Raw genomic sequence first — 13,447 nt, 5'->3', positions numbered from 1 at the left:
ACTACCATTATTAGGTGACCTTCTCTCACTGGACTTGGGACTCTCAAAGTTGATTTTTTTTTATTAGATGCTCTCATGCCTTTGACGTGAGCAATCCATTCTTTCCACGTCAGGATGCCTAATGACATGTTTCTTGCTCAGTTATAGTCTGTTTCCATACCAGTGGCATCTTTCTCAATTATTTTCTTATGTCAGTTGTTGTCCTCCTCTTTTCTATCTTCCACCAAGTGGTATCCAATCAAGGGCTTGTCAGGTTTTTCTTTTTGACATCTGTACAACATTTCCAAACCACTCGAGCTTCTTTCTCAAATCATTGTAAAGCTGAATTGAGAGAACCGTGAAATTTATAACACTTCACCCGCTGAAATATGGCCAGTGTGGAGGGGTGAAAGTTACTGAGCCATGTAAGAAATATGGTTTTATTGCTGGTTGCCAACCTGAAAAAAAGAAATACACAAGATATTCTGTCAAACACATAATTATTAATTCTACTTGAGTAATTGGTTAGATATGGCAGATATTGTAAAATTGTAAATCAATTTCAGCAGGCCTAAAGACTCTGATCCTTTTTTACGAGCCATTACAGCTGGTCTTGGTCTTGGTAAAACAGTCTCTAGACCAGATGTAAAAACATGCAGAAATACTGTTGCTGGTAGAAACTTCAGTTTCAGACAGAGGGTTTTGCGGGTGTTGGAGAGGAGGTAGAAAAGACTCACTCACCCACAAAATTAGCTGGTTATGAAGGAGGATTCATGTTAATGAACCATTCTCATTCTGTTTCCAAAAATTATGCCCCAAATCATGGCAAATACCTTTTGTGTTAGTGTGACTATTTTCAGACTACCCAAATGCTTTATTTAGGAGTAGAGATTAAGACATTAGTGTTATAGAACCAGAAACCAAGCACAAATAACTCACCTTCTTAATGCTTGATTTATATCCTTTTATTTCATTTTACTCAATGACCCAGTTTTCCTACCTCACACACTTTTAATTACTCCACGTACTTTAAACATAATAAGAATTATTGACTGGAAATATTCAATGTCAAGTGACCCATTGAGTTAGTACAGTGAGCCGGTATAAAGGACAGTATACATTGGTATTAACCCCAGCTTTAATCCTGTGGTATAGGGAGGTTTTTATGTTTTGATTTCAAAGTCACATGCTCTTAGGTATCTCTTCTACAAATTAAGCATTCAGATCAGTGGCAAAGCCCAATTAAAATAATGCCACAACTCAGCAGTAACAAGAATACTGTGACCTTCTGGGTTGTTAACAATATATCTTGCCAGCACAGGTACACTTGTTCCCATAAAAGTATTTCATTACCATTGCACTTTGAAAGAAGTGATAAACATCCAGTTTAATATGATGCCAATTACTGCCTGGACTGCTCTCCCTCTCTATCTCCTTCTGCAAAGAAATCTGAACATTGCTCTAAATTTCTCAGATATTTCCCCCCACCTAAAGGCTGCTTGGATGAGATGCAAAATTTGATTCAAGGTGTTTATCCAACTCTCTCTTAATGGAAATTTATATTTCCATGTGATTCCCACATAGAGGAAACCCCACATCTTTCACTGCATCAGCTATTCAATTTTGTCCCTTAGATAGTGTTATAATGGAGCTGGAGCCTTTATGACATAAGTGATCGAACAGCCAAACATTTCCAACAACAAAAAAGTGTAAAAATGAGTTTTTGAGGCACTCCCAAGGTAAGCTTGCCAGATGTATTAATAGCAAAACACTTCCAAACACAAAAAAATTATAGTTTCTTGGCAAGAATAATCCAAGCTCATTGTTCTTTGTCAGCTATAAGCAAAGTAAAATTATCAAACTTAACATGCAATTGCTCCAAAACAAATAATTAAGATCAGCTATAAAGTGAAATAGTCATATGTTTTGGGGTTAATCCAAAACCCAGGAAATTTGGATTTCTTGAACCAAGCAGATGCTTTCAAGTCTTGTCTACATTTCTCCTATGTTTGTGCCTTCTTACATCCAGCTCCTTTCCTCTCTATCCTGACTCTAGGTGAGAAAAAAAAATATTTTTGCCAATCAGTTCTCTAGACAAACCACATGCCCTGGACACAGCAATTTTCAGTTATGCAATTCTCCAAGACTGTAGGACAGATGGGTATGATAGGGCTGTGGTGATTTAGAAAAGTGCCATGTATCTGATTTAGACTATTGAAGTCCAAAATGTTTTCTTACTAGTGCCTGAACAAAACTAAGTGGAACCCCTTGCCTTTATAGGTAGAATATGGTTGGAGAGAGGATAATGGTTATTTGTTAATGTATTCATTGAGAGAAAATCCACTGACTTGCTCTGGAGACCTTTTGAAATGCTGTTCTATTTGTTAGCTGAACAATGAAATATTTTTAAAAAATTCTGGCCTTCTTACAAATAGTTCACTAACAAATCAGCACAGGAAGCTAATGGAGAAATACGAAAAAGAAAATCTCAGAGCACCATTTTGTGAACAGAGCATTGGCTTACTCAAGGAGCAAATGAATCCTGTGATTGCAGTACAGACTTATCCTAAAAGATGTACATAAAATATCAGATCACAGCCTAAGAAAGGTTGGAAGGATACAATGGGAGTTTGGAGTTTGTATGCCAGGGCTGAATTTGGCACATAGAATATAGACTCAGGAAAGAGCTATTAGGGTATGTACATTATAATATATGTCTATGAAATTTCAGGACTTTATATTCTATTTAGTATATTGAAGAACTGATCATTGCAATACCCTTTTTGAGGATTACTATCCGCACTTTATTGTTGGAGAAGCTGAATCAAAAAGAATAAGGGATTTACCTAATGCTGCAGAGCAGCATTGTCCTACTGCAATATCTCTGAGCTCTGGAGTGCCAGTTTTGCAGAAAATGTGTCCCTCCACTCATCAATAGGAGGATGACCATGTTTTCTTTTAAGTTGTCTCAACACTCCTTAATGTTAAGTGGTTTTTTTTTTTAAACACAGTTTTAGGAATTTGTAGCTTTATACTGAAACCCACAAATAGAACTGGTTTAATTAATTGCTAGTAATTTAGGCAGCACATGTAGTTCCTTTTTATGTTTGTGAATTATCCACAAAATATTGATTTTGTTGACAATTAGAGTTGGCTGAATAATGAAAAATGTTCTAAGTAACTTAATAAATAAAAGCCAAAACTTCCACAAAATAAACATACACAAAACTTCAAAAGGTTTCACATAAATAGAAGGAAATGCTAACTTAGCTGCTCTAATTTTTCCATGTTCAGAAAGTTTTGAGAAGTTAGAGTGGCAAAGTTACAGAGTTTCATTTTTCCTTTTGCTGGAATAGTTATAAAAAAGTTAGAATGGAGAAAATAAAAAAAATCCTAGACATCACCAATTTCAAGGTCAATAGGAGAGAAAACAAGAATCAGAATTTTTTCTTAAAACATTTTGCAGAAAAGTTAAAAAAACTTTCATTTCAAACCTTGTGATAAGGAAATAACTCCAAAATTCTGATGTTTAAATGTAATTGTTCTTCAATTTTCAACAAGCTTGAATAGTTACTCTATCATCACTATGCAGTGATTGTGAGCCTGAGTTGGAACAAGCTAACATATTATAGTATACAACTCAACATTGGAATTTGACACTTCTGCTCCTCAGATTGCAACAATCTCTTTACCCTACAATTGTATTTAACAGAAATGTCATCCTTTGATTAGTTCAGTTTACATTATTTGAATGTTTACTGAATAGTGAAATTGTGATAAATATAAGTAATCCAATTAATCAGTCTGTGAAAAGATTTAAAATAGCTGTTTCACTTTACATTGAATAATTACTAATGAGGGTCATTTATCTGGAGATAACAACAGTCTATTGCAGGATATTAACAGCTGAATGTAACATTTACTTTCCTGATTTCCATGGACTCTGTAGGTCAGAGTGATGGTATGTTCTCTCACACTCCCAAGATCAAGTTGTAAACTCTGTGGCTCAAATGAATTGCTAGGAGTAGCTAGGCACACTTGAAAATCAAGCCACTTATGTAGGTGCCATATAGAGCATGGCCATTTCATAGAAACTTTGGAAATTTGACCTTTGTTTTCATTCCACATTGGAACAAAAATAAAACCTTTGGAAAACAGGGGCTGTGTGTGTACCTCTCTTTGATATGGTGGTGAGGGCACCAGCCAGGGATATGGAAGACCTCAGTTCAAGTCCTACACCACCTGATTCAGAGCAAAATTTTTCATCTCAGACCAGTTTGAATCCAGAAAAGCAGGGACTTGAAATGGATCGTCAACATCCCAGACAATGCCCTAACCATCAGGCTATGGAGTATGAGCTCTACCCTGGTTTTCTCTCCCATCCCTTAAAAACAAACAAAACAACTCTCCACCCACACCACCCAAAAGACCACTTTGTTGAACCAGATTAGTCTCTCCAAAAGTGATTGTGACTTCAAGCAAAAAATATATTTTGACAAAATTTCATTTAATTGAAAGTGTTCCAACCAGTTCTACTCAGAAAACTAACTCTAGGTTCCTTTTTAAAATACATTAAGATAGGAGTGTTCTGATTACCAAGCAATGCTGTAAAAATTTTAATGCAGGTGAACTACAGTTCCAACCTCTTCGAAATTCATAGATACTCTTGGATGCCACACAAAGATGTGGACAATTTGGACCAATAAGTAATAAAATGGTTTTCAAACTTTATCCACCATAAAATAATCACTCTTTGGATGACCCAAGGACAAAAATTCTGACCACTAGACAATAACACTTAACAGAAACTGGGCCTACAGCAGTCATCTACAGTAACTCCTCACTTAATGTTGTAGTTATGTTCCTGAAAAATGTGATTTTATGCGAAACGATGTTAAGCAAATCCAGTTTCCCCATAACAATTAATGTAAGTGGGGGGTTAGGTTTCAGGGAAATTTTTTGTGCTAGAAAAAAGACATTATATATGTATACAGTATAAGTTTTAAACAATTTTAAACAGTTTAATATTGTACACAGCAATGAATGATTGTGAAGCTTAGCTGAGGTGGTGGAGTAAGAGGGTGGAATGTTTCCCAGGAAACGCCTTGCCGCTAAATGATGAACTAACACTTGGCTGAGCCCTCAAGGTTAATATGCTGTTAGAGCCTCACACTCTACAAGGCAGCATGGACTGAGGCAGGAGGGAAGAAACACAATAGATGCAGGGCAGTAGCTGCAAACACTTCTCTGCAAAAACTGAACATGATGATGAGCCCAGACTATCCAGCTGGAGTGCACCACTCCCTCCACCTGACAGCACATGCACGGCTGCACAGGTGCTGACTTTCCAAAGTGCTGGGGGGTGCATGCATGAGTGAGAGAGACATGCATTGCCCCTTTAAGTATGCTGACCCCACTTCAAGTACGTTGCCCTTTTAAGCAGATCAGCCAGTTCAGACAGGAAGCAACAGCTTCCAGCAAGCTCCATCCTTTCTGTCCCTGAGCCCTGTCCCACTCCTCCGCTTTGAGGAGAGGGGCTACTGAGTGGGGGGAGGGAGACAGGAGCAGGGGGACATCCGGATATCAGCACCCCTGTGGCCCCCTCCCCCAGCAAGCAGGAAGCTCCTGGGAGCAGCTCCAAGGCAGAGGGCAGGTAGGAGCAGCAGGGCAGTGGGGGGGAGGGACAGCTGAATGGCTGCTGGGCAGCTGCGGAGCCATATACCTTACAGGGAATTTAGGGGAGCTGATGGGGGAGAGGGGGCTGCAGGCCGCCCCCTGGTTCTAATCCCCAGGAGGGGCTGCTCTTCCAGAGAATCCTGCAAGCAGTGGACAAAGCAGGCAGCTGCCAAACAAAGTTATAAGGAAGCACTGCACAACTTTAAACGAACTTGTTCCCTAATACATCAGCAATGTAACAACATTAATCGGGACAACATTAAGTGAGGCGTTACTGTACTTGGATGCCACGGGGTTCAGACTGGCTCATCAAAAATAGTCACATTTTTGTGTACCTTATGCAGTGCCAAACAGATATGTTGATTAGTTACATATTTTGGTCAAAGATGATATATGCACCTGCAAACCATAATCTAGACAGAGTTTGACTGAGCATGTATGATTCACACATGGAAGATATACATCATGACAACCTGGGGATTCCCTTGATGTTCACAGTGTGTGGAAAGGGGTGCACAAGAAATAAGTAGATGGTATTAAAAAACCTGGGCATTTGGAAAGATGACAATTGTCCTTGGAAGATGCATCAGAGTCCTCTGCCTGCATCTTCGTCAGGATCTCCTTTTGTATTTATGTTGTGGCTCTCTGGGCATTTGACGACAATTAGATAATTATGGAGTACAATAATTTCATTGCCAATAAGTTATTAGAAAATTTCTTTTTGAACTTCAGGATCAAAAAAGATAAATGCTACCCATTACTCTACTTGATTCATTGAGAGATGTCAAACTGAGTATTTCTATTTCCCTTTACACTTGATAGAGATCACAGAGAAGAATCAGAGATTTAACAGCTGTCTGAACAGCGTATTCAGTATCAGAAAAGATGAATGAGAGAAGAGAAGGTAACAGGTATGCGAACTGTGTTCTTTTGAGCCTAGCCTTTTATTCTATTTCTGCTGGAGGACGTACACTTCCACGCATGGGAAATTAGGTAAATGATAACCCTGTCATACTGGCAGCTGCTGATCATGACACACTTACCTTCCCTACAGACAAGAAGCCCTGATTATGAGAGTGCAAGCTCCACTGTTCCATCCAGGGCACTGAGCATAATTCAGGCCTCAATACTGCAAATATGTACATGTGTGCTTAACTATCCCCATGTGAGCAGTTCCATTGAATTCAATGAGACTACTTACATGGATAACAGTTCTTTGGTAGATGAGTTTGGCCAGATGGATAAGCTGATGCCCTGTAATGTTAACCAAAAGAACAAGTACATTTCATCTAGACTACAGTGTATCTAAAAAGTGTGGTGGCAGTTTAAAATTTATCTGATATCCATGGACTATTTTTGTGGATCATGGATTGGATGTGGATACAAATTTATCTGCAGATACAATTGTCTTTTAAATTTTGTATCTGCTCAGGGCTCTACCTATGGCAGCAGTTCTCAAACTTTAGCAACCACTCACTCCCTCTCCCTCTCTCTGTCGCATGCTCTTCCCCACCCTCACTCTCTTTCAGCAGGCGGGGGCAGGAGATTGGGGTGCAGGAGGAGATGAAGGCTCAGGGAGGGAGTTTGGGTGTGGGGTTCAAGCTCTGGATTGAGGCAGGAGGGGTGTGGGCTGTGGGAGGGAGTTTGGGTGCGGGGTGTAGGCTCTGGGCTGGGGCAGGAGGTTGGGGTGTAGGAAGGGGTGAGAGCTCAGGGACAGAGTTTTGGTGCAGGGTGTGGGCTCTGGGCTGGGGCAGGGGATTGGGATGTGGGAGGGGGTGAGATGTGTGGGCTCCAGCTGGCACTTACCTCAGGTGGCTCCTGAAAGCGACTGGCACCTCCCTCTGACAACGGCTCCTAGGCCGGGGAGCCAGAGGGTCTCCACGTGCTGCCCCTGCCCGCAGGCACAGCCCCCACAGCTCCCATTGGATGCAGTTCCTGGCCAATGGCCTCTCCAGAGTTGGCGCTTGGGGTAGGGACAGCACGCGGAGACTCCCTGCACCCCCCAGGGGCCGCAGGGATGTGCCACCCGCTTCTGGCAACGATGTGGAGCCAGGGCAGGTAGGAAGCCTGCTGCACTGCTGGACTTCTGGCTTCAGTAGGAGGCACTGAGAGGGAGGGAGAGAGGGAGGGAGGGGGAGGAGTTGATCAGCGGGGCCAGCATGTACCTGAGAGTACTCTCAGGTACCCCCAGGTGTCCACGGACCCCAGCTTGAGAAATCCTGATCTATGGCCTATGATATACAGGAGGTCAGACTAAATAATCACAATGATCCTGTCTGCCTGAAAGACTGATTTATTGGCAATAGGACTTCTTATCAAAACAAAGAAAAAAATAAAAGTTTCTTCGAATTTGTCTCCTACATTGTTTTTTCCAAGCATTTCCTTGTTTTGATGCCAAGTCAGATTTATCTTACCCCACAGACCATAAAGCATTTACGTGGTTTTAAAATGTGTGTACTTTTCCTCCCATACTGAAAAGAAAAAACGATATTAAGACATACATTGTCTATTTTCTCATATAAGCAAACCTCTCACCCTCCTCCCCCAATTCCCAAGTAAAAATTGTCAATGTAATAATCTGTCCTGTGAAAAAGCATAATAACTTAATTGCAGGGTTTTTATTTGTTAAAAATGTGCCCATAACAATCAGCAGGAAATAAAAACTATGTTTAAAAAAAAAAAGACAACTAAAAAGGAAAACTCCAGTCCACAGATAAAATTCTATTTACTCAGTCTACCATTCACAAATAAAGACCTGAATAAAATATTATCAATGCAACATGTCCTGAAGGTGACCAAACAAGCTTTGCTGAGCAAACAGGGAATTCCACTGGAGAGTGGGCTTCCAGACTTTTTAAACAGGATACATCTCTTTTTCTAGCTCCAACATATTGCAACTCTTACCAATTGGACAATAAACTGCTGACAGTTCTGGAACAAAATGATGCATCTTGAGTCTCACGCTAATGTAGTTTTGGGGGAGAAATTCCATATTTTGGGAGGAAGAAAGGAAGGAAACAGTTATCTGGCAGAGTTTTTTTGTGGGCCTATTTAAGGGGGGGCTGTTTGAAGGTGCTCAAGCATTTGGAATATTAGAAGTAGTTGTCGGCATGGAAGGATTTGTGGGGAAAAATACAGGTAAGATGATAAAGGGTCAAACCATGATAAATGTGGTTTATCACATGGATATCACCACTACTTATACATATTTTTGAGGCAGGGACCAGATCTTTACTAGCTGACTCTGAAATACCACCAATATTTTGAGTGTTCATAGACAAATACATTCACACACACACACACACACACACACACAGCCAGTTTAATCCAACTGCTGAGATTTTACTAGCTCCTAAAAAGACTTTTATTCCATTTCCAAAAGACAACTTTCTTCTTTTGTATTCTCAAACATTCAGCATTACTTCAATTCTATTGTCAGTTTTCATTTTTGGTTTGTTTTTAGTTCGTCTGACAAAATTGCATAGTCTCCACAAGACCAAAGTCAAAAACTAGTTCAAAGTTATGTTCGGAATATATTTGACTCGAACTTGAATGAGGAAAACAAAAAGGGAAGATAATCAGGTACCTCAGATGTAGGAACTATGGGAAAGAATAAAGAAATCTAATCTCATACATCAATTATGACAATACAAATTGGGAAGAAAAAATAGAATTGACGTGGTTCTGGACTGTTGTATCACATATGATCCACAAATATTCTAAAAATAAATGTAGATAATATCAAATTAAGAAAAAAAATTGTCCAATTATGCTCCCTTCTCAATCACTGGTGTTGACTAAGCAACCCTATTATACCCGATGGTTCACTTTATTGCAAAAGTGTTATTACCAGAAAGTAGCTGAGCTCTACACTGTTTCTGTATAAATTGCTATATGACCCAGCTTGTGAACAGTATTTCATAGGAAGAATTCTAGCTGCTGTATCTATAGGTCTATCTGGTGAAATAGCTCACTGTTTAGAGCAAACACCTAGTGTCTTCTTGATAAATAATCTCTGTAAGTGCATTCTTAACATGTCCCTAGGTTCAATGGGCTCAGTGGCCCACTTTGTTCCAGCTGGTTTCTTTACAACAGACAAATGATGCACTCCTGGACCCCTACATATTTATATTTTACTACTGCATGTAGGACAATCAAAGTACAACATTCAAATGAGCAGGGGAAAACCATGACCATCTGGAAAGAATTTCAAGAGACTCACATTTTTATTCTGCACTTGGCAATAGAAGCCGGACTATATTTATTTATTTTCACTGATTTTTCTCTTTTTCTCCATTTTACAAAGGTGAATTTTATTTCGCAACCTCAAACATCAGCCCTGCTGAGATTCTGTATAGGCTTAGGTGTTGGCTCACAAAGATGATTGCGGGCTTAGGGCCCTAATCATCTTATGACAAACTACTAGGAACCCAAACACCACAGCCTTTATGCAGGCAAAATACATGTAGTCTTCATGGAACTTTGGTTGCTGCACCAGAATGAAACAGCAGCCAGCCAGCTGATGGTATTCAGTGGATTTCTGCTATAGACCCAACAAAGGGAGTGCAGTACTGAACTATTAAAAACAGTGTAAGGAAAAGGAACAAACGCCACTCTAGATGTTTATTGAAAAATCTTTATAATTTTATAAGAAGTGTTTTTTATATTAGTCTCCATCTTGGGACTAAAAATATTTAACTAAATTTCTTACGAATAATATAAACATCCATATATACATATTTTGAGCATTGCCTTCAAGTTCAAGGTTAACAAGGGAAAAGTTCAAGATTAAGGATAACATTCCAGCCAAATTATTATTTCATTGTTGACAAGAGGTTTTAAGATACACTCTTCCCTTTAAGTCACTATTTAGTCCTCTTTTTGAACAAAGAAGTTAAATAATATGGCAGAACAGTGGATGAGTATCAATGCACATGCTGTTATTAGAATAGCCATTAAGAATAATGTTTTACCCATCATTGTTTGAAGTTTTTAACAAACCTTTTTTCAGTGAATTTTCTAGTTAACTGGTCCAATTACAATATATCCTAGTACAGAAAGTAGCAGGGAATGGCAATTTACATTTGACAATACAAGTATTAATTTAATATCTGTGATAACTGCAATTTGATTAGCACACCTGTCTAGAGGCACCAAAGTAACCCTAAGATGAGCTGATAGAGCTCATTACAATGTGCAACATTAATATACTACAGCTTATAACTGCTCCTGCCTTTAATGGCTAGATAAGATGCCAAAGACCTTTTGTAGGATCATTTGTTGGCTTAGCCTGAAGCTAATGCAAAATAAATGTAAAGGCAAGTACTACAGTTAAATGGTAGTAGTTTAAATACAAAATATTACAAATTGGCAGCCAGACCTATTGCAGACTGTATATTTACAACTATTCCTATGCCGTTTAAATAGAACATTAACATACATAAATCTGATTACCTACTCTCACACACACAGGCATCATTCAATATATTTAACTATTTGCAGACTAGCTGCTCAACACCCTTTCCAAGTCGCAGATGAGACATTCACTTACCATAAGTAAAATTTGAGGTTCCTAAACTATCTTCTTATATGTATATTGTTATCGCATTTTTAGCCTTGGGTTCTCGCTTTGACACTGCTTCAGTAATGTTTTGCTATTTCTAGACCAAAAAATTAGTTTTGAGTTTATCGTATGCTAAAGCACAAAGGAATAGTGTTTGGCTGTGCTATTTACTGGGAAAGGATAAAGTATTAAAACTTTCACTATGTAAATCCACTTATCTATCTGTATGTATTCTAAATTTACTAAAAAAAGGAGATACGCTCCAAGTAATTGAAAAAACAACTATGATCTATGCAGAAATACGAAAAGTTTCACCAGTTCAGATATAAAAATCGGTTTTATCCTTTCAGGCAAATTTTATAATATCCTTTACAGCAGGCTAATTCATGCTCCAAAGACTACTTTTAGGGCCAAATCCTTGATGCATTCAGTTAACTAAAGTCTTTTTATTGGTCTAATGAGACTAAGATTTGGCTCTTTCTTCTGTAATTTAAATATGGTCCTATATATGGTCCTATACAAAATGTCTTACATTTGCAGAACAAGTTTTGTACCAGCTTCCAATTTGTGACTGTGCAAACTTGTCTTTCAATTGATAGAATTATTTTTCTTTGCCTGATCAACTTTCATAGCAACTGAATTACCAACCAAAATGACAATAATCTACTGAAGTTTCCAGTTTATCTGTTATATTAGAAAGAAAGCTACTAACCTCAGTGCTTACAGACTTAACCTCTGACAGACCTTCTCATATACGCACGCTCACACACACACACACAGTATATTATTAGTACTGATGTAGAGACTTCAGAGTTTCTAAAAAAGCAAACTTCAACAGGAAGCAAAGTACAGAGAAGAGTAAAAGAAGAAGATGATGAAGAAGCAGCTTCATCTAGACACTCAGAAGACAATACCCATCTTTCCTCAACCAGAAACATGCAATCTAATTAAATACAGCTGGAGACTGCACAAAAGAAATTCATTTAATTAACTGGCAACCTGCTGACACTGTAATTAAGCTATGAAAACTCAACTGCCTCATACCAGATTTTAAAAATTAGTCAATTACATGTGCTGGGAAGTTCGCCTTACACCTTAAAGACAACTGGCAAACTGGTGAAAATGAACTTTATTGTGAAGATGAAATTTCTTTATGTTTATATATGCAGCAATAAAAAGACCTGCCATTGGTGAAATATAATGATAGGAAAAGTTTTGAGTACAGCGACAAGAAGTTCTGCTACACTGTTTCTCCCCTAGCGAAGCAAGGTGTCAGACCAGTTATGACCACCCTCCCTTTCTTTTTGAGTACATGGGAGGGGAACATGTAAACTTTCTCTTGTAACTTGGGGGCTAAAAAATTTCTATACCGTGTCAGAATATTCTGTGCAAAAAGCATTTTCCTTAACTGCTGCTTCTGCAGCTATCTAGTAATGAACCTCTGGTTCAAGTATCAGCTTGCTTGAATTTGCAAACAATGTGAACTGCCAGTAGGAAACTGACCAGTTTCAGCCATTTTATCAACCTTTGAGTCTTTAGCTGAGATCCAGAATAAAGCACCACTTATTGTACTAATAGTTAAAACAAGTTGGAACAAGGAAGATTTGTACTTTCCTCATGTTTCACTACCTAATGGAGCAATGATAATGCTTCAGCTGAGTGGACATTAATGGAAGCCATCTGCTACATTCTCACTCCTTCTCAAAAAGCCACCCCCATCGTGTCCTTTGAAGCCACTACTTACAAATAATCCCTGTAATTGGTTTCTCCAGTAACATTTTTTGAAAAAACGTGTTGAAATTATGTTGACCCTGATCTGTATCCATGCCCCTTATTAATAGTCTAGACAAAATGACAACAGTGTGTTACTTTTTAACAATCCCAGGCTTTATAGCTTTGCAGCTGCTCTTAGAAGCAACCAAAATGCAAAGTTTCAGAGTAAAATCTAATCCCAGAAAAAGCAGCATTTTGCAGATAGAACAGGTCTAAAGTAAAACTTCTGGGTTCCTTTTCTGACTATCATCCACATGACTTGTCAGCCTGGGCGTAGTTGGGGGGGGGGGGGGAGGCAATGCCTCCCTACCCTCCAAAAATTGCAAGCCTCAGGCATGCATATAACACTGCTCTACAGCCAAAATGCTTCTGAAATAAATGTAGTCAAACTTTACTAATTCTGAGAACGAAAATGATGCTTAAAATTGTTGATTGGCTCTAGTTTTCAAGATATGC

General features: G+C 38.7%; 1 long non-coding RNA gene across 1 annotated transcript in view; it reads left to right on the top strand.

Annotated features, from left to right (window-relative positions):
- The first annotated feature begins 5,331 nt into the window (after positions 1 to 5,331).
- The window catches only part of LOC112059323 (uncharacterized), a 61,454-nt gene continuing 53,338 nt past the window's right edge, over positions 5,332 to 13,447 (top strand). The window contains exons 1-2 of the long non-coding RNA XR_010590239.1: positions 5,332 to 5,632; positions 6,478 to 6,566. This is a non-coding gene — a long non-coding RNA (uncharacterized LOC112059323). The remainder of the gene's footprint in view (positions 5,633 to 6,477; positions 6,567 to 13,447) is intronic.

This window comes from Chrysemys picta, chromosome 9 (genome assembly GCF_011386835.1).
Source record: "Chrysemys picta bellii isolate R12L10 chromosome 9, ASM1138683v2, whole genome shotgun sequence".
NCBI lineage: Eukaryota > Metazoa > Chordata > Testudines > Emydidae > Chrysemys > Chrysemys picta.
Note: the sequence above shows the minus strand (reverse complement) of the source record. Positions and strands in the feature narration are given on the sequence as shown.